General features: G+C 42.1%; 1 long non-coding RNA gene across 2 annotated transcripts in view; it reads right to left on the reverse strand.

The window, feature by feature from the left end:
- LOC132593447 (uncharacterized) overlaps nucleotides 1-21821 on the reverse strand; it is a 123170-nt gene extending 101349 nt beyond the window's left edge. For both annotated transcript variants that reach the window (XR_009558969.1, XR_009558970.1), the window contains exon 1: nucleotides 21712-21821. This is a non-coding gene — a long non-coding RNA (uncharacterized lncRNA). The remainder of the gene's footprint in view (nucleotides 1-21711) is intronic.
- Between the last annotated feature and the right edge of the window lie 4054 nt (nucleotides 21822-25875).

Raw genomic sequence — 25875 nt, forward strand, 5'->3', positions numbered from 1 at the left:
AACCCATGTCCCCTGCACTGGCAGGTGGATTCTTAACCACTGCGCCACCAGGGAAGCCCCATGACATTGACTTTTTTGAAGAGCCTGTGCTCTTCAAAGAGCCCCCAGAGCCTGTCTGTCTGACAGTATGCACTGTACTCTGAAACTGTCAGATTACTTCCTTATGGTGTCAACTAACTATATCTTCTGTTTTCTTTCAGCTAGAGGTTAACTCCAGAGCCCCACTGTACAATACGGTGGCTACTGGTCACATGTAGCTATTGGGTCCTTGAAATGTGGCTAGGGTGACCGAGGAACTGAATTTTAATTTTTATTCAGTTTTAATTAATTTATATTTAAATTTTAAAAAATGGATACTCCTTACATTCATTGGGAACTTTCAAAGTAACATCACACAGTCACAATCACATAACTCGCATACGTGGATCTATTTTTTTCACTGTATGCTACGAACTCTGATTTGAGATCTGCTTCAGGTGTAAAATACAAACTGAATTTTGAGGACTTGGAAATGAAAAGAAATCCAGCCAGCCAGCCAGCCACAATGGTTAAGAAATGTAGTAACACACACACACACAAACACAATTTTAAAAGTCAGAAAGGCACAGGAAGGCAAGAGCAGGCTGAAAAATGACTCACCGGGTGGGAATCCCGCACCCCTTAATCACCAATGTATCTGTACCGTCTACACAACACCTGACATGGAGTGGGTGGGTAATGGATACGTGTGGAATGAATGAGAGTGAGGAAGGGAGGGGATGACCAAACGGTCAGACCTTCGAGGAAGGAAGAATGGCTTTCTTTGCTCAGAGAGCGAAGGGGGCCCTTCCCAGTGGACCAGCCAGCACAGAGAGGCCAACAATGATGCTCTAATATTAAAAAAAAAGGGACTCAAGTGAACAGAGGCAGGGAGGGCTGAGAAGACCTGGCAAAAACCCAGGAGAGCATTCCGAGTTCCTGGCACTGGCTCTGCCAGCAGCACGGCTGCCAGGGGAGCAAAGAAAGTGACGGAATGAAACAGGATCTGGACATTCTTAGCGCGGGCTTGTTTGGGCTAAAACACCCCCTGAGGCGGGCAGCTTGCTGGGGTCTGCACTTGGGACATGGCTCCTGGCAAGCAGGAATGCAGGGTGACACCCGCACTGGCGAGTGACCTGGCCCAGGTGTGAGCCCTGGCAGCTGCATCTGGCCTCCCTGTGCCCTGAACAGGCACACACACAGCGACGGCAGCAGAGACCCTCCTGTCTCTCCCGGGCACGGCATCTGTCTTTCTTTTCTAGTAGAGGAATCGGCAAGTTGGGAACTAACATATGCATATTTTATCACGTGAGTTTATTGTGCAAAATACTTAAGTACGTTCCAGATATTATTCTAATCCTGATGCACACTTTACAAGGTAGGTATCGTTATCCTCAGTTTAGACAGGAAGACATCTGGTTTCAGAGGGGTTGAATAATTTACCTAAGGTCACAAAACTAGTGAGTGTCTGTGCCGGCTTCTGAGAGTAGCTGGTCCCCAAGATGACACTCTTTTTTCGCTTCTCCACCTTTCTCCGAGGGAAAATAAGACTATGTAATTCCAATTCCTGTCTGGGTTGTCTTTGCACAGCTCTGGTATCTGAGCCCTACAATAACTCTCTCTCTAAGCTGTGCTTCCCTAGAGGTATATATGCCATTGTCTGCATTTATATGTAAACATATTGTATATGTGTATATTACATATATATTGCATTTTTTCTAATTATATTATAGGAAGGAAGTCTTGCCATCCAAATTTCTGGACCATATTATTAAAAGCTTGAGGGAAAAACTATTAAATCATAGCTCAACTGGCCCCAAGCTACTCCTCATAAAAATGGTTTTCCACGTTTGAATCAAATCCGATCCCCACAACGGCATGGGAACTGTCTTCTTGTAAGACCAGCGCTTCCAATCAGTGTCAGACCTTATTGTTTACTAGAGAATTGTAGCCTCGGCTCAAGATGACAAATCCTGGGAATGCAACCCTATGCCTGTCTAAGTGCTTTTATCTAAACATTCTTCCACTGAAAGGTTGAGTGTTTCCATCTGAGAGGGCTTTAGCTTTATACTGATCAGAAAGCGGGGGGCGGGGGGGCACTGATGCTCTGGCTCCCCCACTGAAGAGCATTATCTGTGGAGAGCATTTAAGAAATACTGAACAAGATCCACTTTAGAACCACAAATAAACCTCACTGTGATGCGGTCTGGGAAAACCAAGTTGTACAGAGCTCTTGATGACTCCTACGTTAAAATGTGGATTGAATACGTACACTTATTTTCACCTCCTTCCTAAATCCCGCTGAGACTTTAGAAAGGAGATTTGAAAACAAATATGTAGACACAAATGTATGGTGAAAACAAGAGATGAAAAGACAGCAAAAAATTCTGGGGAGCTGGATGGAAGCATATATTTGGTAACTGACTTAGGAAATCCAATAAAGCTACATCCTAAGCCACTGGTGGGCAGAGCTGCAAACCGTTCTGATACATCCTGCAAAATCCTGAAGAGCTGCGCGAATCGGTACCTCTGAATCCAGGGGAAAGGCAATGGCTAGAGCGAGAGAACTGGATAAAACCCAAAAAGATCTAGAGCAAGGGAAGTGGAGGGGATGCAGCTCTGGGACCTGCATCCTTCAGTGTGTAAGATCCAAAGCCATCTTGAGAGGCTAAGCTAGGCAAAGCCTTCTGTGTGCTTCTCTCCACATCGGCCTAACATGAAACACATCAAGAAAAATTTGTTAAAATAAATGTCAAAAAGCAACTTTTAAAAAAGGCAACTGCTTGAGGTTGTAAACAGAGTGAGAATTTGTAGATTAATGGTATGTATATTAGAATTAGTGTGTTTTTGCCCCATCGGACTAAATCCTCTCCCTCCCTTTGTGTACCTCTGATGGTAGGTGGTGGGAAGTTTCTAAAACATAGGGCTCTGGGGAATGACTCAAATTTCTTAGAGCTAAAAGAATCTCCACCTAAAGGCCCACACAGTTGCTGATAGAAAAACTGTCGGCTTCCTAGAATTTCTTTCTTGCCACCAACTGCTATAAACACCTTTGAGTTACACATTTCTGAAATTCATGAAGAATTACCTTCTAGAAATATACTGAGAGGTCTTTGTCTGGGCTTGGCGGTTTGATTTTCCAGCTATCTGAATTTAGCTCTCGGTCAGATGTAGTAACCTGCCATGGCATCAGCACCAATGGTATTATAAAACGGCCTAGAAATAATTTTTGTGACAGGTTTGAGTAGTAAGTAGAGAGACAGCTTAATGTAGCATAGCATTTTTCAATTTTAAGTAAAGAATCTCCTTGAAAGGGAGGTAAAAACAACAACAAAAAAACCTTTCACATACCTCAAGCATTGACTCAAATTATTTTCTGTTACTGAAACATATACAAACACTAAACAAGACATATATATTCCTTATGTTTATAGCTCTTCAGCTATATATATATAGAGCCAAAACAGGGCTTCCCTGGTGGCGCAGTGGTTGAGAGTCTGCCTGCTAATGCAGGGGACACGGGTTCGAGCCCTGGTCTGGGAAGATCTCACATGCCGCGGAGCAACTAGGCCCGTGAGCCACAACTACTGAGCCTGAGCGTTTGGAGCCTGTGCTCCGCAACAAGAGAGGCCACAATAGTGAGAGGCCTGTGCGCTGCAATGAAGAGTGGCCCCCACTTGTCACAACTAGAGAAAGCCCTCGCACAGAAACAAAGACCCAACACAGCCAAAATAAATAAATAAATAAATAAGAAGACCCCAAGATCAAAAAAATAAAAAGCCAAAACAGATACTCAAATTTAAACAAAATAGAGCAAAAAAAAAAAAAAAAAAAAACCACAAAACAGTACTTTTAAATTGATTGCGTTCCCTATAGTTTGGATATAGAAGGTCACGGCACATTATTGCTCCTGTCATAACCATGAGGAAATAACTGGATAAAGGGAAACGTCACATTTTAAAGATACCAGAGAGCTGTGGGTGCAAATAAAGTTAAAGGAATACATTCCAGGGAGGAGAGAGCCCTTCTTAGGTGAGCAGAGATCAGCAAGCTTCCTTCCTGAAGGAATCTGCCAAATGTGGGCATAAGCAGAGGTTCAGGCTTAGCATAGGCAGATAACTCGGTAAAGGTCATGTGATGGAAAACTGGCAGGTGGGAAAAACCATCTTCCCCTTCTTCATGACAATCCACAAGGTCATTAAAAATTACAGTGGCTTCTCTTTTCCTCATAGAGTTTACAAGGGTTGTGATTAAGCCTAGGGCTTGGCTAGAAAGGCAGAGAAAGGGTCCCTACAACCTTCTGGTTCTTGGGAAGGATAATCTCTGGAGGGGGGACCCTGAAATAAACATAAGACAGGTATCGCCCTCAATAGAGTTGAAAGCAAAGGATAACTAAAACTAACTTAACCTGAAACACAGCCCCAATGCAGCTCAGTTCCTTGACAGAGAAAACAGCACGTTTTGTCTGGGGAAAATAGCATTGGTCTCAGTCTCTATGGCTCTATTACACACAATATCTGTCAGACAATAAAGAATTATGTGATTTGCAAGGAAACAGTCAAATATGATTCATACTCAAGAGAAATAACATTCTACTGAAACAGACCTACCGAAGACCCATGTTTTAAAATTAGCAGAGGACCTTAAAATCATCATTATAGATATGTTTTTTTAATAAAAGAAAATCTAGACAAAAATGGACGAAAAGATAGAGAATTTCAACAAATAAATAGAATCTATATCAAGAACAAAATGCCATCCTGGAACTTAAAAATACAACATTTAGAAGGAAGAATGGGGTGTGGCAGGCGGGGAACAGGACTTCCTAATTGGTGGAGTGAAAAGAATCAGCAAATCCTCTCCCCAGAAGCAGCTCTAAAACTGGGCACAACTGCTAAGAATAACTACTGTAGGCTCCTTGCTTTCTCAAAATTTCTTCTTTTGATTCTTAAGCCTAGATTTCCTGCCAAAACTAGTTCAAGTTGGATTTCTATATTTTGCAACCAAAGAGGTTCTGACTGATGTAGTAATTTTCACCATAAGGAAGAAATATGGAAAGGAATGGTTTAGATCTCATCATCATCACAACTGGAAAAATAATTTAAGTGCTCAAATACTAGTGGCATGTTAGTGATATCATCTTTGAGTATGGTGAACAATTTATATATATATATACACGTGTGTGTGTGTGTGTGTGTGTGTGTGTGTGTGTGTGTGTGTAGTGGTCCCTGCCAATAAACAATTATAATTCAAAAAAACCCAAAAACTATAGGACTCTGGAAATTGGCCAAAGGCATACAAAAAACTGAGCAGCATTTTATTTGAGAAAAACGCCTGGACTTCGAATGAGAACGGTGGGAATCTATGGTATTTTAGCCTGGAGCTGCTTCTATTCGCCATGCTTCCCTCCCCAGCTCTGCTGAGGCAAGTCAAGAAATCCTTCAGCTTTACTGTTGAAAGAGACTGACTTGATTTGGTGCTAAATGCAGAAAAATCCATATTCAGGGCGTTGTTGAAAACTATAGTGATCTTGGTAGCAAAACCATCATGTCTTAACTAGCCTATTATTGCAGTGAGCAACAGATCAGGCACATTTGCCAGAAATTTAAGAGATCCAGGGAATGAGATAGACATAAAGGGCTTTGATGAACTTCCTGGTAATTTGTATCGAAATCTGTATGCATGCTTAAGGTTGCTCAGAAATTCAGGAGAGACTGGAGAGGACACTAATGATCTCCTCTACATGTATAGAAGGCCCAGTAGAAAGTATAAACTAGGACCAGGACCTATAATTTGCAGAGCCTGTGGCAAAGTGAAAATGCAGGAGTCCTTGTTAAAAAAATTATAATGGATTTCAAGACGGCAATAACACAGCATTAAACAAAAGATGAGACCCTTCTAAGCAAGGGACCCCATGTGACTACACAGGTCACACACTCATGAAACTGGCCTTGGCTGGAGCTGACTTTTAAACAGTCTGAACCCTGAATGTGTTTCCCAAACTATACACAGATTGGTAAAGAGTAGAAGATTTACCGGCTAAAGGTATTTAAGGCCAACTTTTGACCAACCATTGGCTGATCACTAAGCTATGCTGACTCAGGGCCAAACCTTAAGAAGGCGGGCTTAAACACAAATACAAATAAACAAATAAAAAACATTAAAAACTGAGCAAACACACTAGTAGCTACACACTGTGGGGGAGACAGAGTCTAAAGAATTAAGATAGGCAGATCACTGAACAAACAAACAAAACCAGCAACAGTAATGATCCCAGAAGGAGAGAATCAGAATTCAGACTTGCTACAGTATATTACCTCAAATATTTAGTTTTCAACAACAACATAAAAACTGTGAGACATGCAAAGAAACAAGAAAGTGGGACCAATACCCAGTAAATAAAGGAGTCAATAGAAACTGTCTCTGCTATGTTCAGTTGCCGCTATTAACAGCAGAGACTTGAAAGAATTTATAAATACGTTCAAAGAATGAAAGGAAACCACGTTTAGTAATTAAAGTGTAATGACAATTTCTCAAAGAAAATATCAACAAAAAGACATAAAATAAATAAAACATAAAATGTAAATAAATAAGAAGAAAATGAAAACTCTGGAATTGAATAGTCCTGAAATGAAAAAATTCATTAGAGGAGTTGAAAAGCAGATATGATATGAGCTAGCAGAAGACAGACTCGGAGAACTTGAAGACAGACAAACAGAAATGATCTAATCTGAAGAACAGAAAGAAAAAAACTATGAAGAAAAGTGAACAGTGGCTCAGACACCTGTGGGAAACCATCGAATACACCAACATGGAGTTCCAGGAGCAGATAAAAGAGGGAAAGGGACAGAAAAAATACTCAAAGAAATACTGGATGAAACTTTCTCAAATTTCATGAAAAACATTAATCAACACATCCAAGAAGCTCAATGAACTCTATTATAAATACAAAGAGATTCCCATCTAGATACATCATAGTGAGAGAAATTAAAGATCTAAATAAAGAGACAGTCCATGTTCATACATTGGATACTCAATATTGTTAAGATTGCAGTTCTCCCAAGTTGTGCAATAAATTCCATGCAATCCCTATCAATGCAAGCAGGACTTTTTCTGAGGAGAAACTAATGAGCTAATACTAAAATTTACATGGAAATTTTTAAAAACTTAAAATAGCCAAAACAATTTTGAACAAGAAGAACAAAGTTTGGGGACTTCCAGTAGCTGATCTCAAAACTTTTTATAATCAAAGAAAGTGTGGTGTTAGCATAAGTATAGACACATATATTAATGGAACTGAATAGAATGTCCAGAAATAAATCCTTACATTTATGGTTAATTGATTTTTGGCAAAGGTTTCAAGGCAGTTCAATGGGGGAAAGACAGTATTTTCAATAAATGGTGCTGAAAAAATTGGATATCCATTTTTTAGAAAAGGAACTTAGACCTTTGTTTCAAACCACGTACAAAAATTAAATCAAAATGGATCATAGACCTAAATGTAAGAGCTAAAATTATAAAACTTCTTGAAGAAAATCTAAGAGAAATCTTTTAAACCTTGAGTTAAGTAAAGATTTCTTAGATATAATCCTCCAAACACAATTTTTAAGAAAAGAATTAATAAACTGAACTTCTTTAAAATTAAAGACTTTTGCTCATCATAAGATATCCTTAAGAAAATAAAAGATAAGCCACTGACTGACTGAGAGAAAATATTTGCGAGTCATATACCTGATAAAGGACCTGAATCCAGAATACATAAAGAACTCTCAAAACTTAAAAATAAGAAGATAATCCAATTTTAAAATAACCAAAAGATATAGAATAGACATTTTACCAAAGAAGATATATATACAAATGGCTATTAAGCACATGAAAAGATGCTCAATGTCTTTAGTCATTAGGGAAATGCAAATCAAAAACCACAATGTGATACCACTTCACATGCACTAGAATGGCTATAATCAAAAATATTGACATTACCAGGCTTCCCTGGTGGCGCAGTGGTTGAGAGTCCGCCTGCCGATGCAGGGGACACAGGTTCGTGCCCCGGTCTGGGAGGATCCCAAATGCCTCAGAGCAGTTGGGCCCGTGAGCCATGGCCGCTGAGCCTGCGCGTCCGGAGCCTGTGCTCCGCAACGGGAGAGGCCACAACAGTGAGAGGCCCGCGTACCGCAAAAAAAAAAAAAAAATTGACATTACCAAGTTCTGGTGAGCATGTAGAGAAACTGGAAACCTCATATATTGCTAGAGGGAATGTAAAATGGCACAGTTACTTTGGAAAACAATTTGCCCGTTTCTTAAATAGTTCAGCCTGTGCTTATGATATGACTCAATAATCTCACTTTCGGTGATCTATGAAGAGAAGTGAAGACATGTATGTGCATGTTCATAGCAGCGTTATCTATAATATCATCAAACTGGAAACTCAGACATGCATCAACTGGTGAATAGATGAACGAAATGTGAAGTTCGCATGCACTTGAATGTTATTCAGCAGTAAAAAGGGAATATTAACACGTTACAACATGACTGGACCTCAAAAGTGTTATGCCAAGGAAAGAAGCCAGACACGAAAAAACTACATGCTTTGTAAACCTGTATTTATGTGAAATCATAGGAAAGTCTAGTCTCTAGACACAGGAAGTTGACCACCCTAGTGATTATCTGGGGCTGGGAGTCGGAGTAAATGCTAACTGCTAATGGACATAACGGAACCTTCTGGGGTCATAAAAGTGTTCTGAAACTGTATGGTGGTGATGGTGGAACAACTGTATAAGCTTACTAAAAATCACTGGACTGCATACCTAAAAAGGGTAAATTTTACGGTATGTAAGTTATATATCAATCCCCCTGTTAAATAAATCTGACAAGGAGCTGGGGTAAGGAACAATTACAGCCTCATTTTACTCATGATCACAGATGCAGAAATCCTACCCAGAATGTTAGCAAACTGAACCCACGAATATATACAAAAAAGGACACAACAGCATCATGAGACTGTGTTATTCCAGGAATGTAAGGTTGGTTGAACATTCAAAATTGAACAATGAAAATACTCAGTGGAAATGATGAGACCAATGTCCCATCAGCTTTTGTTGGGTCAGTGGTGAGGGTCCTGCCACCCGGCCCAGCGCACGTGCGCTCAGCTTAGTTAGTTGCCTGTCTCCCCTGGTGGTTTGGGGATCCAGCCCTCTGCCTCAAGGGAAGCTTTGTTGGGATTGGGCCCATGCATTGGGCTGCTGCCTGTGCCTGGACCACGAGGCACTTTCTGTACTTTTGTCTCAGTCAGATGGAACGGGGCTTTGGCTGTGGCTCCAGGCAGATGGGCTTCCCCACAGTTACCTTTCCAGGAAAGCCAGTATAATCTTCCAGCTCACGTATTTACTGGCCATTAATATGATTGGGCTGATGTAGGTAACCAAGTTGTTCATAAGATGGTAGTGAGCCTAGGAAGGAACGCACACGACAGTAGTACTAGAAAGTCCATGGAAACTCATTATACGTAATACATAAAGAGGGTTCTATGGAGGAATCCTCAGTGTGGCCACTTTTTTTGTGGTGTTAGAGAATATTTAATTCTACAGAGGAAATGAGATATATTAAGTATACATAATGAGCAATCCATTAGCTTGTGATATACAACCGGAATTCCTAAGGAATTTAAGTTTAGAGAGCAATTAAGCAGGTAACCTGAAAGACATTTCCTCTGAAAAAAAATGATGGAACACTCAAGAATGTTATTTATGGGTAGAAAGGGATGGGAGTAAGTACATATCATGCCGCCACTAGTATGACAGCTATGTTATCCCCAAATTGATTATTCATTGGTACCCCCCATTTCTGGCCCACATCTAATCTGCCCAAGAAACGCAGATAAAATTCACAGGTGTTCATCACCTTAATTGGCTCCTCAGGTAGGCATACCTGTCCCTGATCCTGTCTCATAGAGCAAATGTGCTTTAATGACCCCAGGTGACTCCATCCCTTTGCTTCCTTGTATGAACTGAACTGTGGTCATTGCAACCACATCATCTACCAGGAAGGTTGATGCAGGAGAGAGAGACGGAGACAGGGAGACAGAGAGACAGAGAAGGGGAGAAAACATATGAATGAAACCAGATTTCAGGTTGTAAACTTCTAGTCCATCTCCATCTCTTCTTCCTGGCTTCTTTCTATGTGTTTTAAGCATCTTATTCTGATCTCTGGGCCTTTCTGTTCTGTGACCTCCAGGAGATGCTGCCAGGTAGTGCACTTGAGTATCATTTCATCAAGGTCATTTCCCACATGACACCATTATTGGCTACCTCCAACCAGAAACGATTTGTGATTCTTCAAACTCACTTATTTTAGCAACTCAAGATAATGGGAAACTAAGATAGATTTACCAAACCATGAATGGATTTGCTGAATGTTTGAAACATAAAAAAAAGACAATTTCTTCCTGGTTCTCAAATGCAAATGAATGAATTGCCACTACTGAAAAATCATCTTGTTTATTTGTTCACTGTTATCATGTGTTCCACTGCTCTCTCTACAGTCTAATTCTTGGTTATATTTTTAAAACGAAACAATTTCCTATGGTTGGAATTCACTTAAATTGTATAGTGTAGTTACCATTTTATATTTCAAATGTCACATTAAGCCCATATTGTAAGGGTACTAAGATCAGTTTAAAATTCAAGATGCTTTGTTTTTCTTTCCCCCTCTCCTTTCCTTTCCTTCCCCTTCCCCTTCCCTTCTCTTCTTTTCCTTTCTCTTTCCTCCCCTTCCTAACTCTTTTTTCCTTTCCCTTTTTTGCTTTCCTAAACAATTCAGTCCTGAGGCTGTTAGATAGAACACAGCAATAGAGGTGTCCATGGTGGGAGACATGATGGTCCAGAGTGGGGTGAGGAGGGTGTCCGTACTGGGATGGCCAGAATGGGATATCAGAGCCGTAACAGGGTCATACATAAAATTCATTTCCAGGTTGATCATACAATTAAATGTGAGAGGCCAAAAAAAAAAAAATGCTTCTAGAAAATAATACAATTGAATACTGTATAACTCTGTAGTATGGAAATGTTTCTTAAGCAGTGCCATAAAAATCACTAACATAAAAGAGATTGAACATTAAAAGCAAAAACTTTGGGGCTTCCCTGGTGGCGCAGTGGTTGAGAGCTTGCCTGCTGATGCAAGGGACACGGGTTCGTGCCCCGGTCCGGGAAGATCCCACATGCCGCGGAACGGCTGGGCCCGTGAGTCATGGCGTCTGAGCCTGAGCGTCCGGAGCCTGTGCTCCGCAACGGGAGAGGCCACGACAGTGAGAGGCCTGCGAACCGCAAGAAAAAAACAAACAAAAAAACTTTGTTCAAGAAAAAGCACCATTAAGAGAACAAAAAGACAATCAACAGAGCAGAAGAAATTTGCAATACATGTAACCAACAAAAGGGCTTGTGAAAGAATATATAAATAACTTCTACAAATCAATAAGAAAAAGACAGGGAACAGAAAATAAAAATGGACGCGGGTCTTGAACAAGCACTTCAAAAACGAGCATAAACATCCAATAATCATATGAAAAGCTGTTAAATGTCATTAATCGCCATGAAAATGCCAATCAAACCACAAAGTTTTACCACTACACACCCACCAGCCTGGCTAACATTTAAAAGTCTGACGATAACACATTTGTTGACAAAGATGTTAAGCAAGGGGAATTCTCATATACTACTTGTGTTAGTGTAAACTGTTAAAACCACTTTGGAAAATAGATTTTTTTTTAATATATTAAATTTAAAGATACACAGGGCCCATGACCAAAAAACTTCACTCCTAAAAATTCCAAACAATATGAATGCATCCTTATGTGTGCTACAAGACACGAATAAGAATGTTCTTGAAAGCATTACTCATACAATATGTTACTAATAAAGAATTTGTCATTAAACTATACATAAATTCTTACACATTAATAAGAAAATAATCAACAGGAAAATGCATATAGCGTATAAACAATCACTTGACAAAATAAGATATCCAAATGGCAAATAAGCATTTGATAAGACGTTAACCTCATTAACCATCAGAAGAGTGCAAATTAAAACCACTATTCAGTAACACTAGATGCCCACATCACTAGGGAAAAGCAAACACACAAATCTGAATGGTTTGACATTCAAACCATCTGAATGGTTAAAGCTCTCCTATATTATTGGTGGGAGTTTAAGCTTTTGCAACACTGTCTGTTTGAACTGAAGTTAAACGTAAGGCTGTGTATCTCACATGACCCTATGACATAGTAATTCTTCCACTTTTAGGTACAGACTTAAACGAAATGGACACATGAGCCAAAAGACATTTATAGCAGCCTCATCTGTAATAATCCTAAAATGAGGCAACCCAAGTCCATGGATGAGTCAGTTGTGATACATTGATTCTGTGGAACACTCGACAGCAACAGAAATGGATGAACCAGCTCTACACTCGATCACCCAACTGGACCTCATAATTGTAATGCTGAAAGATGTGGGCTCAAAGAACACATGAAGTCAAACAAATAGGAAAAAGGCCAGACGGCTTCACAGACGAAATCTATCAAACATTTAGAGAAGAGTTAACGCCTATCCTTCTCAAACTATTCCAAAAAATTGCAGAGGAAGGAACACTCCCAAGCTCATTCTACGAGGCCACCATCACCCTGACACCAAAACCAGACAAAGATATCACAAAAAAGAAAATTACAGGCCAATATCACTGGTGAACGTTGACGCAAAAATCCTCAACAAACTACTAGCAAACTGAGTCCAACAACACATTAAAAGGATCCTACACCATGATCAAGTGGGATTTATCCCAGGGATGCAAGGATTCTTCAATATATGTAAGTCAATCGATGTGATACACCACATTAACAAACTGAAGAATAAAAACCACATTATCATCTCAACAGACGCAGGAAAAAGGGAAATGACACAGGGATGTGTGGTTAGGCGGTAAAACTGTAAGAAAAAACAAGGACGTCCTTATCATCGACAAAGATGGCCGTTTTGCCCAAACTCTAGCCATGTTCCTCAGAGCGTCTTTTTGACGAGGTCTCAACCTTGGCTTATAACAAGTACAGACTCTCACCGCGTCCCCTCACATTCAAAGGCTTAAATAATACTAACACAGTTTCTAGCAGCAAAGGGCCCATCCCTAGGGTGACCTAAGTCCCCTTAAAGTGCCTGCCTGAGAAACTGCAAGAGGATTTACTGTTTGTTCCAGCCAGCGCCTGAATATAGACCCCTGGCCACCTGTTCTTAGAGCAGGAGCTGAAAATCCTTCCTCTGTCCCTTGGAGATGTATACGTTATCTCCTACACCTCAGGGCTGACTTTCTTAAGCACCTGAAAGCCATTCCTTTAAAATGTAATCATCAGGAAGGGCAGCAGCCCTGTCTCCCAGGGTCCTGGGAGGAAAGAATCCTAAGGATAATTGCCAGTGAACAGAAAGCCCTAATCAGCATTGATACTAACCAATCCTTTGTAATGTTTCACTCAGCTGATTCTACTGAGCCCCTATGTTCCTCTCTTTCTACTCACTCATCCTTCCTTTAAGACACCCAGTCACCTCTGTACAAATCAAAGTTAAATTCAAGTTGGGCCCTCTTCCAATAGTATATATTACTAACTAAAAATCTGTCCTTAGCACTTTAACTAGTGTCTGGCTTTATCTCTGACATAAAAATGGGGGTGGGGGGGGAGGCTATAGACGGCAGGGATGCAAAGAGGGCCCCTGGGTGCTGAAGTTCTAGCTCTTGATTAGGGTATTTGTTACACAGGGGCTGCCTGCTGTTGGTTCCTTGAGCTGCCCTTTTTGGATTTGTAACCATTTCTGTAGGTGTGTTATATTTCACCATTTTTTAAAAGGGTTAAAGAAAAGTACAACTTGCTCTGCTCCTCGCTGGAGGCTGGGACTCAACCACTTTCTAAGAATGTAAACACAAATGCCCCTCATTTGCGTTCAGGAGAAAAACTGCACGGACTTGGGTACTGCTGATATGATATATTGTAGGAAGGATATAGATTTTTATGTATTTGTAGCTTTTCGAGAAGCCACTTAGATTAGATTTTAAACTTTTGATATTGAATCCTCCCACATGCTTAATCGCTTTACATTTCTTGAAGTGTGTATTACAGCGTAGGAAACTCCTAGGGACTAGAGCATCCTGGTAAATCTTGGACTGTAAAGGAAGTTGCATCTTGTTGTTATTCTTTGGTTTTTCTCGAATTAATCACCTCCTCTCACGAGCACACCCAAACCACAACTATCTGCAGAACAACCATCAATGAAAAACACCGAAATCCACCAGGAAAGATCTTCTAACTAAAGACATAAAGACACCGGTAGGAGGGGTGGCATCATGATATAATCAAGTCCCATGCCCATGCCCACTCCCGTTGGGTGACCCACAAACTGGAGAATAATTATAGCTTAGAGCTTACCCCCAAGGAGCAAGTCCCACCTCGGGCTCTCCATCCTGGGGGTCCGGCACCGGGAAGACGAGCCCCCAGAGCACTTGGCTTCGTAGGCCACTGGGGCTTAATATTGGGAGCCCCATGGGACTGGGGGAAATAGAGACTCACTCTTAAAGGGCTCATACAAAATCTCACATGCGCCGGGACCAGAGACGGAAGTAGTAACTTGATAGGAGCCTGAGTCAGACCTACCTGCTGGTCTTGGAGAGTCTCCTGGAGGGGCGTGGGCACAGACACTGGTGGCAGCCATATTCGAGAGCTCGCGCTGAGGATGATGGGGGCAGGTCTCAAGATGGGGGCAGGTCTCAAGATGGGGGCAGGTCTCAAGATGGGGCCCGCCCCCTAGCTCATTAGCATCAAGACCTCCCCCGCCCAACAGCCTGCAGGTGTCAGTGCTGGGAGCCTTGGGCCAAGACACAGCCCCACCCATCAACAGATAGCTGCCTAAAGACTTCCTGAGCCCCCAGCTGCCTCTAGATATGCAACTAGAGGCAGCCCTGCCCACCAGTGGGCCAAGACCCGGTTCCAGACACCAGTGGGCAAGCACTGGCCCTGCCCTCCGGGAAGCTGGCTCTAGCCTCTAGACCAGCCTCATCCACCAGTGGGCAGACACCAGATGTAAGAAAATCATAATCCCACTGCCTGTGGACCAAAGCTGCCCACAGTAGGCTAGACCCTGCCCCGGAACCTGCTGGGCCCTGGCTCTAACCACTGGCAGACCAACACAAGCTGCAGGACACCCTGTACCCATCGGTGTCAGGAACCACCCCCACTCCCCCTCAGCAATCTGACACCAGCTCTGGGATCCCCGGGCCCTGCAGCCAGACTCCAGGTCCCGTCTCTTCCCGCCAGTGGTCCTGCACTAACCCCAGGACCCGGCCTCATTCACCAGCGCGGGGGCAGGGGGCAGAGCCCCAGAGGCTTCCGGACCCTGAATCCACCCACCAGTGAGCCCGCACTAAGCCCCGGGGCTCCCCGGGGTTCCGCAGTCAGCCGCCTCATGACCAGGCCCCGCTAACCAGCAGCCGGCAGCACCCGCACAAGGCAGGGCCTGGCGGCACACCAGGCCAGGGGCCAAGCAAGCCTGCCAGATGTATTCACGTTACCGATGTCCTGGAGGGAGAAGAGAGAGGGAAGGGGGCTGAGAACATATTAGAAAACTTAATAGCTGAAAAGTTCCCTACCCTGGGAAAGGAAACAGTCACCCAAATCCAGGAAGTGAAGAGAGTCCCATACAAGATGAACCCAAAGAGGAACACACCAAGACACACTGTAATTAACATGACAAAAATTAACGGTAAAGAGAGAATACTAAAAGCAAGGGAAAAGCAGCAAATAACATACAGGTGAACTCTCAGAAGGCCGTCAGCTGATTTTTCAGCAGAAACTCCACAGGCCTGGCACAATACAGTCAAAGTGATGGAAGGGAAAAAGCTACAACCAAGAATACTCTACCCAGCAAAGCTCTCCTTCAGATTTGATGGAGAAATCAAAAGCTTTACAGACAAGCAAAAGCTAAAAGAGTTTAGCAACACCAAACCGGCTTTACAGCAAATAAAAGAACTTCTAGGCAAAGAAAGAAAAGGCCGCAAGGAGAAATAAGAAAATTACAAAATAAAAAGCTCACTGGTAAAGGCAAGCGTATAGTAAAGGCAGGAAATTATCCACACACAAAGCTAGTAGGGAAGTTAAAAGACAAAAGCAGTAAAATCATCTGTATCTACAGTAAGCAATTAAGGGATGCACAAAACAATTAGATGTAAAATATGATATTGAAAACAGTAATCATGAGGGGACGGGAGTACAACTACAGGTTTCTAAAATGCATTTAAAATGAAGAGATCAGCAACTTAAAACCATCACGTATATATATAGACTGCTATACAAAAAGCTCATGGTAATCATAAAACAAAAATCTGTAATAGATATACACGTAAAAAAAGGAATCCAAACAGGACATGAAAGATAGTCATCAAATCACAAAGAAGAGAACAAAAGAAGAAGAAAGGGGGGGGAAAAGACCTACAAAAGCAAATCCAAAACAATGAACAATGTGGCAATAAGAACGTATATATTGATAATTACCTTAAATGTAAATGAACTAAATGCTCCAACCAAAAGACATGGACTGGCTGAATGGATACAGAAACAAGACCCCTATGAATGCTTCCTACAAGAGACTCACTTCAGATCAAGAGACATATGTAAACTGAAAGTGAGGGAATGGAGAAATGTATCTCATGCAAATAGAAATCAAAAGAAAGCCAGAGTAGCAGTACTTAGAGAAAATAGGCTTTAAAATAAAGACTGTTACACCCAATGTTCATAGCAGCTTCATTATAATTGCCAAGGTATGGAAACAACCTGTGTCCATCAACAGATGAATGGATAAAGAAGATGATGTTTTATATGTATACACACACACACACACACACACACACACAATGGAATACTACTCAGCCATAAAAAAATGAAAATTTGCCCTATGCTGCAACATGGATGGACTTGAAGGGCATTATGCTAAGTGAACTAAGTCAGAGGAAGACAAATACCATATGATATCACTTATATGTGGAATCTAAAAAATACAGCAAACTGGTGAATAAAGCCAAAAAGAAGCAAACTCACAGATGTAGAGAACAAACTAGTGGTTACCAGTGGGAACAGGGAAGGGGGAGGGGTAGTATAGGGGTAGGGAAAAAATGGGCGGTTTATTACGGGATTATATGAAATCATACGTGTGAACCTTTTGAAAATTGTAAAGCACTATAAAATTTAAAGAATCTTTCATTCAATAAAATAAAACACATTTCTGAGTTAATGACTACATCATTCCTGCTTTAACCTCTGTGGACACATGATCAACAGTCATTACTTGACTGCTTCCATCAGTCTGCCCTCAAGTTTAACTAATAATGTAAATTGAATCCATTGTAAGAAGTCTTGGGTACTCCAGCCCTTTCCAAACTTCTAGCTAGCATTCATTTCCCTCTTTTTTTTTTCCAAGGCCAGGCTTAGTCCCCAGTCCCAAACAACAAATAAACTTTGGAGGAAGTTTCTAAAAACAGCCTTGGAATTTCCTTCTGGGGTATAGTATGCCTCAGGGCCATTGCGGAGAGGCCTCGTCAAGATTGGTTCTGCGAAAACAAAGGAAGAAGGACTATTTGACTTTCAAAACCTCTGTTCCAACTGTGAGATTCTGCAGTTTCCTGATTAGACAGAAGGAAGGATGGAACCCTGGCATTTACCCATTAAAGCAATGAGGAGAAGGTCTAATTTGTGGTATCTCTGATAGTTTGCATTTTAAGGTTAAGATATTTTATTGCTTCCAGATGGTCAGCTAACTTCCAGCCAGAGGAAAGTTACTGCAGAGTTTAAGAATAGCTATGATACAAAGAGAGATTTTAATTATCATGTAAAGGATCTAATTAAAAAGACATACAGTAGTTGGCTTTTCACATGCTCAAGCCTATAAAAATCAGTACTTTCAAAAGTTACCTTAAGGAGGAAATTGGAAAATTATTCAATTTGAAACAGAGACAAGAGGAATTTCTCAATTTAGGGAACTAGAATTAGGCTAACTGCTTGTTTCTAGATGCCTTGATCTCCACGTTGTTCCTTCTATTCTGTTTTATGGAACAAGCTCATGAAGGTTCTTTGAGTGTTTCTGCTTCTCTGTTAGTTTCTTTCCGGAGTAAGGCAGTCTCTTCAATCAATCAAGCAAGCAAGCAAGAAAGCGATTGATCAATTTCTGCATCCTGAACTTGACACCTGTATTCAGATCCAGATCCTGCTGCTGATTGGGTGACCTTGGGCAAAGCACATAACCCCTCTGAGCCCCAGCTTCCTGGTTTGTAAAATGAGAAGCCCTCTCCTTAGGGTTTCTGGAGCTATCATGAGACAGTAAAAGTTAGCCATTGTTATCTGCAGAGGTTTAGAATGTGCAACTATTCACAGATGAGGCCAAAGACTGTGGAAGACGGGTAACTATTGCGTGGAATTCTACAGGCAATATTCCACAAGGCACTGTCTTCTCTGTGACTTCCTCTCCCTGGCGCCTGAGCTCTGCAGCACAGAAATATTTTGCAAGAGAAACAGTGATCGGTGTTTGTAGGAGGGATGGGCAGCGTCCTGTTGGAGGCCAACTGAGTTCTTTGGATTTAATGATTTGGAACCAGAAAGCTACTGAATTGTAACACAATGACCTTGAATAAGTACTGTCTCCTCACTTCCCTGCATGATACATCAAGACCTCCTGGGCTTCCCTGGTGGCGCAGTGGTTGGGAGTCCGTCTGCCGATGCAGGGGACACGGGTTCGTGCCCCGGTCCGCGAAGATCCCACATGCCACGGAGCGGCTAAGCCCGTGAGCCATGGCCGCTGAGCCTGCGCGTCCAGAGGCTGTGCTCCACAATGGGAGAGGCCACAACAGTGAGAATCCTGCGTACCGCAAAAAAAAAAAAAAAAAAAGACCTCCTGACCCACCTGTCCCATTTTTTCTGTTTGGCACCTTGGCACAGTGCTGGAACAAAAGGCTGAAAATGGCCAGCAAACTCAATTTAAAATAAGCCCCATCCATACTGTTTAACTTTGTAGCCTCTAGGTGTCTTTTTTTTTCCTTTTGTAAAAATTGAAATATAGTTGATTTACAATGTCATGTTAGTTTCAGATGTATAGCAAAGTGATTCGGTTATACATATATTTGTGTGTATCTATCTATATTCTTTTTCAGATTCTTTTCCCTTATAGTTTATTATAAGATAGTGAATAAAGTTCCCTGTGCTATACAGTAGGTCCTCTTGTTTATCTATTTTTTGTATAGTAGTATATATCTGTTAACCCCAAACTCCTAATTTATCCCTCCCCACCTTTCCCCTTTGGTAACCATAAGTTTGTTTTCTGTGTCTGTGAGTCTGTTTCTGGTTTGTAAATAAGTTTATTTGTATCAGGCCTCCGGTTGTCTAAAAGTCGCTCTGGCCTCCCCACACTTTCCTTCTCCCTTCCCATTGGAATTTGACCCAGGGAATTCATTTAACCTGAATAAACCTGAAGACTCCAAATATGTCAATCCCATCTTGGAGGCTGCTGTTTCCATAGCTCAGTCTCCTCCATAGCTCTGCTAAGTGCAGTAGGCTTGGCCAGATGCTATGAAAGAAAAAAAACAGCCCTTCTCCTATTGCTCTGCGCAGGAAACCCTAATTTATTTGGTACCAAGCCTTCCTCTTCATAAGCATAGGCCAACCCAACAGCTGACCCACCACCTATGGAATCTTCACATTTCTGAAGTGGAGGTGATTAAAAGCTGAAGGGATCATTGTGTAGTGTAGAGATCTAACGGACAGCATGGTGACTACAGTTAGTAATACTGTACTGGATACTGGAAATTTGCTAAAAGAGTAGATTTTAGTTACCCTCAACTCAGGAAAAAAAAGTATGTAAGATGTGTTAATTACCTTGATTGTAGTAATCATTTCACTCTGTGTATGTATATCAAATCATTGTGTTGTACAACTTAAATACATAGAATTTTATTTAAGAATAAAATTAAATGAATATATAACTAAAACTTCTTAATCTTGAAAGTGGTAGTTATTACGAATGCATATATTTGTCAAAATTCATTGAAATATATGCTTAAAACAAGTATGTTTTATTACATGTAATTTACACCTCAATAAAATTGATTTTTAAAAAAATAGGAGGGCTTCCCTGGTGGCGCAGTGGTTGAGAGTCCGCCTGCCGATGCAGAGGACACGGGTTCGTGCCCCGGTCCGGGAAGATCCCACATGCCGGGGAGCGGCTGGGCCCGTGAGCCATGGCCGCTGAGCCTGCGCGTCCCGAGCCTGTTGCTCCGCAACGGGAGAGGCCACAACAGTGAGAGGCCCGCGTACCGCAAAAAAAAAAAAAAAAAAAGAATAGGAAAGCCCAACTCTGAACCCATGAATAAACACAAACCAAAAATATTGCTAAGACTTCCGAGTGGGCTGAGGAATTACCGTGGGGGTAAAGTAACCAAAACTCACAGCAGCAAGGCAAATCAGCTGTGCCAAATCAGAAATATTTCCTGTTTCTTCAGGAAGAATTTTTTTCTTCCAGGGGAATTTTCCCCTCCATAGTAGTTTGCACAGAGCTGTCTTTCTCCAACTGTAACAGTGGTCTGGCTGGTTAAGTTTGAAGGACAGACAGTGGTTAGGTGGTTCTCTATAAAATCACATCTATCAAGCTAAGAGTAAAACCAAGTTACTTGTAAGTGGCAGACGATAAAAGGAAATCAGGGGTTTCTGAACTCAGAAAATGTCAGCTAACATGCTTTTATAAGTCTGCATTGAGACATGAATAAGCTTAGGGATACTCTTGTGGGTCTGGGAGGCACAGGGCAGATGCTCTGATGTTGGCTTTATAGATACCCATAAAGAAATTCTCCCGTGAATTGGACACAAATAAGCTTTTGCCACCTACCAGATTCAAAACTTTCCTTCTTTTATAGGAATAAAAGCCTGTATGTATAACATCAAACACAAATCAACTTCCAGTGGAGATGCTCCGTATTTCAGGCTGAAGAACGTAAACAAGGGCCACTGTGGGTTTAGCTTTATGACCCATTCAGACCAGAGGCTGTTCACTTATTTATTAAGTTCATTAATTCATTTACTTCTTCAGCCAATATGCATTGTGAAGCTATTGCATGCCAAGTATCGAAGACATAGGACATGATTCTGACTTTAAATCTCTCACAGTCTGTTTGGTGACAGCAATGTGAACAAATCATCACAAGGCAATATGATCATCGAGGTGAGCACTCACAAAGCTGTGGGTATACAGACAAAAGCGTAACTAACACAATCCAGGGAATTAGGAAGATATTTTGCACACAGACACACACACACACACACACACACACGTGCTCATCTGACAGAGATGCCAAGGCCAGTTTGGTGAGAGATCTCTGACCTTCAACATTCCCTTAAACAATCCACAGTAAGTATTGTAACCGAGCAGGACCCCAGGAGGTCTTCCCAGAACAGACCACCCCCCCCATGTCCTCCACCTGCCTTTTGTCTGCAGAAAAACTTTAGTCAAAGAATAAATTTAATCAGAGAAGTGAGAAAATGCAGAAAGAAAAACAGTCAAGCAAGACAAAATAATAATGCTTTAGTCATTATTATGCAATAATGCATAATAATGCAAAGTCAAGGACCTTTAGTTCTTCCTCAAGGACTGTAGATAATATTCTGAGCCACGTCCTTTGAGCTGTTTTGCAGACGTTGAAAATCCCATCAGGTGGAAGAAGTTAACTGTATGCTGCCCATAAACACATAGACCCTAGACCGGTTGGAACCAGAAGGTTGATGATGTTGACTCCCAATTACCTCACCACCAACCAATCAGAAGAATGTCCACGAGCTGACCACGCCCTGTTCCTTGAACACTATAAGACGACTCACTACCCCCTCCAGGGCGGGACACACAGTCCTGAGGGCATGAGCCCACTGTGGCCCCCTTTGCCTGGTAAAGCAACAAAGCTATTTCTTTCTGCTTCACCCAAAACTCTGTCTCCGAGATTTAATCCAGCACCAGTGTACAGAGGCCAAATTTCGGCAACAGTGTATCATCGCGGATTTCTCTAAACCCATCTAAGGCTGAAAATAACAGAAAAATGAGTAAAGTTGCTTTGAGTGTCTCCAGTTCTGAGATGAAGAGGATGGGCAATCTTATTTCCATCATCCTATTAAAGCATAAACCATCTTCTGGGTATGAAGAAAATAGCACTTTGGTATAATTTATTCATTCATCTCATTTATTAATGTGTGTGGATGAACATATTGATTGCCATTATGCAATTATACAGATACATTTCCCCCAAATCCACAAGATGCTTGGATTTGGTTACATCACTCTTAACTTCCAGTCTTGGTTCTGGCTTTCCTTTTCTTCCTTTGAGATACCTTCAAGTTACTTGTCCTTCTAGGCAAACAGATCAATAAAGAAAAGTGTTACTTGCGAATTTTGCAATGACATTCTGAAAATGCGGGTTAATGATAGAGGACTCTGGAGCTGACTGTATGATGGAGGAGGGAGGGACCTGCTCTGCCCACTGGTTTCTCTGACAGAGCCCCTCTCCTCCCAGTTATAGATGCTTGATGTCTACCCAAAGGATTCACCCCTTTCCCCGATCTGGGAGCCAGCCTGGCTCTGAGGTGTCATTGGGAGGCCAGGACATAGGGTGATGATACAGAATAACACTCAGGGACTCTGCGCATCTGGTGGGCCACGCTGCCCGTCCAGATACCCAGGTCAAATTCTCTCCTTGCCCCCTGGTTCTCTCTCTGATCCCTGCCTGGTAGCCATTAGCTCAGGTCTTCTTCTTTTTCTTGGTCCGTCTTCTCTCCCAGGGAAGTAGTCAGACCCCTGATCCCCTAACCTTTGGCCAGGAATCTAAGACCTGATGACAGACCCATATGGTATGGATCAGATCCTTGCATATTTCGTGCCCCAAAGTGATCTGGGACTCAGTTACCTGTTACTGGACCTATCATGGTTCGTTGGGTGCCACGTTTCATCAGCCTGCCCGGACTTCCTCCATCACCTGCTATTGGTTCTGCCCACTCCCTCAATGCCTGCTGCCACTCCCCTCTTGCCTCCCCCAAAACCCTGTGCACAGCATCCTGTGAGTGACACCCAGCCCCACCTCCACCACGAAGGCTGCCTTTAGTCCATCTCGTCCCCCTGGAGTTGGGTCCCCTGTGTTTAGTAAAGATGAAAAAGAGTCATTTGCGAGGCTTTCTTCAGCTTGTTCAGGGCCGTGTTTGCTAAAGTGTGATGCCCGTACCCCTAACGGAATCTGAGAAAAATAAGGTGGTCTGTGGGTGGGCCATATTTTGTAAAAAAGTTAATCACTTAATGTGCATTTTGAGCAAATATAGTTTTCAAAACAAACCCATGAGAAAAGGCAGCAGCCTATAATGTTTCAGAGCATGAAGTCTAAGGTTAAACTACCTGGTTCAAATCCTGGCTCTTCCACGTACGAGCCGAGGGACCTTGGTAGTTACTAAATGTCTCTGTGACTCAGTGTCCACATGTGTTAAATAGGCACGATAATAATAGTATCTATGTTATAGGGCTCTCATGAGGATTAAAATGAGTTAATGCATGTAAAACATTAAATAAGTTAAAACACGTATATTAAAAGCATGACATGACACATTGTAATCACTTAATAAAATTTGCTTTTTTATTTTGTGGCTATTATTGCCTAAAATGTAGCTAACTGAAAAGAGAAGTGAGTTTGTTCAGTTAAAAAATGATGTACATAATAATACCGTTGGTACGTAAACATTAAAAGATTGGTAAATATATCCATCAGGGATGGCTAAGTGGTTGCAATGAACAGAGCCCCAAAATTCAGTGGCATAAAGTACAAGAAGTTTATTATTTTCTTCGCAATACAGGATGGGTGTTTCTAGTTAGCAGGTGGATTTGCTCCATGTAGTGTTTTGGGGCCCCAGGGTCCTTTAATCTTGAGGCTCTTCCTACCACTTTGGGTCTCATCATCACCTACTTGATCGAGGTTACATTGCCATCTTCAGGTTCTTCAGAATGTCTTAAAGTTCCTGGCCCAGAAGTGGCAACACTACTCCAGCTCATATTCCGCTGGCTAAAACTTACTCACATGTTCATACCTAACTGCCAGGGGAGATCAGGAAGAGGAGTACAGCTGTGTCCCACGTTTTGGTGGAGAGCTAGCTGACTCTGAGTGTCAGTGACTAAAGTTTGGGAAATGCTGCTCTTGGGGTGGGTGGTGGGATTCTTCTCAAGACCAGGCCCAAGGAGCAAGGTGGTAGTTAAGGGATTCCCTGTGACAGGGAAGTGCCAAAGAGCTTTAGGCCCACGGATAGTTAATACTGAGTTTTACTTTTCTCCGTTCTCTGTTGTAATTCCCGTGATACACTCTGCTCTTACAGAAAATCTCTTACATACATGCTTTGAGTTGGAGGTGCCTGGGGCATGAGGGAGGGGACTGTGATGGGGGAGAATAATGCTTCCCGCCACCCCACAAAGATGTCAGCACCCTAATCCCCAGAATTCATGAATGTATTAGTTTACCTGGCAAAGAGACTTTGCAGGTACAATTAAGATTAAATTAAAGACCTTGAGATGGGAGAGTGTCCTTGAGTGTCTTTTCCAGGTGGGGCCAGTCAAATCATATGAGTCCTCGTAAACAGAAAATCTTTTCTGTCTGTGGTCAGAGAACCAGAGAGATGGCAGTGTAAGAGCTCAGCCTGATATTCTTGGCTTTGAAGATGGAGGAAGGGGCCATGAATCAAGGAATGCAGGCAGCCTCTGGAAGCCAGAAAAAGCAAAGAAATGGATTCTGAACTAGAGCCTCCAGGGAAGAAGACAGCCCTGTCAATACCTTGACCTTCGTGCAGTGTGGCCCATGTTGTGCCTCTGATCTACAGAGCTGTAGGATACATTTGTGCTGTTTTAAACCTCTTTCTTTACGGTCATTTTTCACAGTGGCAATAGAAAACTAATACAGGGACCTACTCCCTTGGTTGAGAAAAAATGGCAACATGGAGTATGGAAAAATATTGACTGGGGAACAAAGGGTTATGAGCACGAGATTACAAGGCTGGCCACGTGAAATGAGCAAACCCAGGGAATCTTACCCTTAGAAGGAGTGGGGGAGGGCGTTGGACTTCCTACAGCAACTGCGATGGAGGATGTTAAAGGAGAGGGTAACCCAGGAGCCTGGAGAACTGGGGGACAATTGGTTTTCACGTCCTTGGCCATGGAGTTAAGGACTGCCGAGACAAAAATCCCATAAACTTCTATTTATTCCAGAAACTCCACCTGCATGAGAACTCTAGTAACCTCGTTCTTTTCCGAAGTACTTGCAGAATGTTTTGGGCTGTTCCACATGAACTATTAAAAATTATGCCTCCCTGGGTATTTCCTCCAAACAAGTTGTTGCATTCAGCAAAATAACCCAGGAAGCTGTAGTTTCCAGGGTTACCTCTGGAAGCTTCATGAAAGCACCCAGCGGAGCTAGTCTTGGGGTCAAGCCACCACCCATTGGAGAGAGGTTCTTGTACCTTATCGACCAGCAGATACGTGTCGACTGAAAAGAAATGCACGTGAGAGTTGTAAGTTAAGTTTTATTTGGGGCAAAATGAGGACTATAGTCCAGGAGACGGCATTTCAGATAGCTCTGAGAAACCGCTCCGAAGAGGTGGGGGGAAGTTCAGTATATATGTGATTTTGGTGACGGGGGAGTACATGAAATCAAGCTCCTATCTTTTTTGCAGAAGGTTTCTGCTAGTCTTGTGAAGGTTACTGCTAGTCGTGAGGAGACTGTCAC

This window comes from Globicephala melas, chromosome 15 (assembly GCF_963455315.2).
Source record: "Globicephala melas chromosome 15, mGloMel1.2, whole genome shotgun sequence".
NCBI classification, from domain to species: Eukaryota; Metazoa; Chordata; class Mammalia; order Artiodactyla; family Delphinidae; genus Globicephala; species Globicephala melas.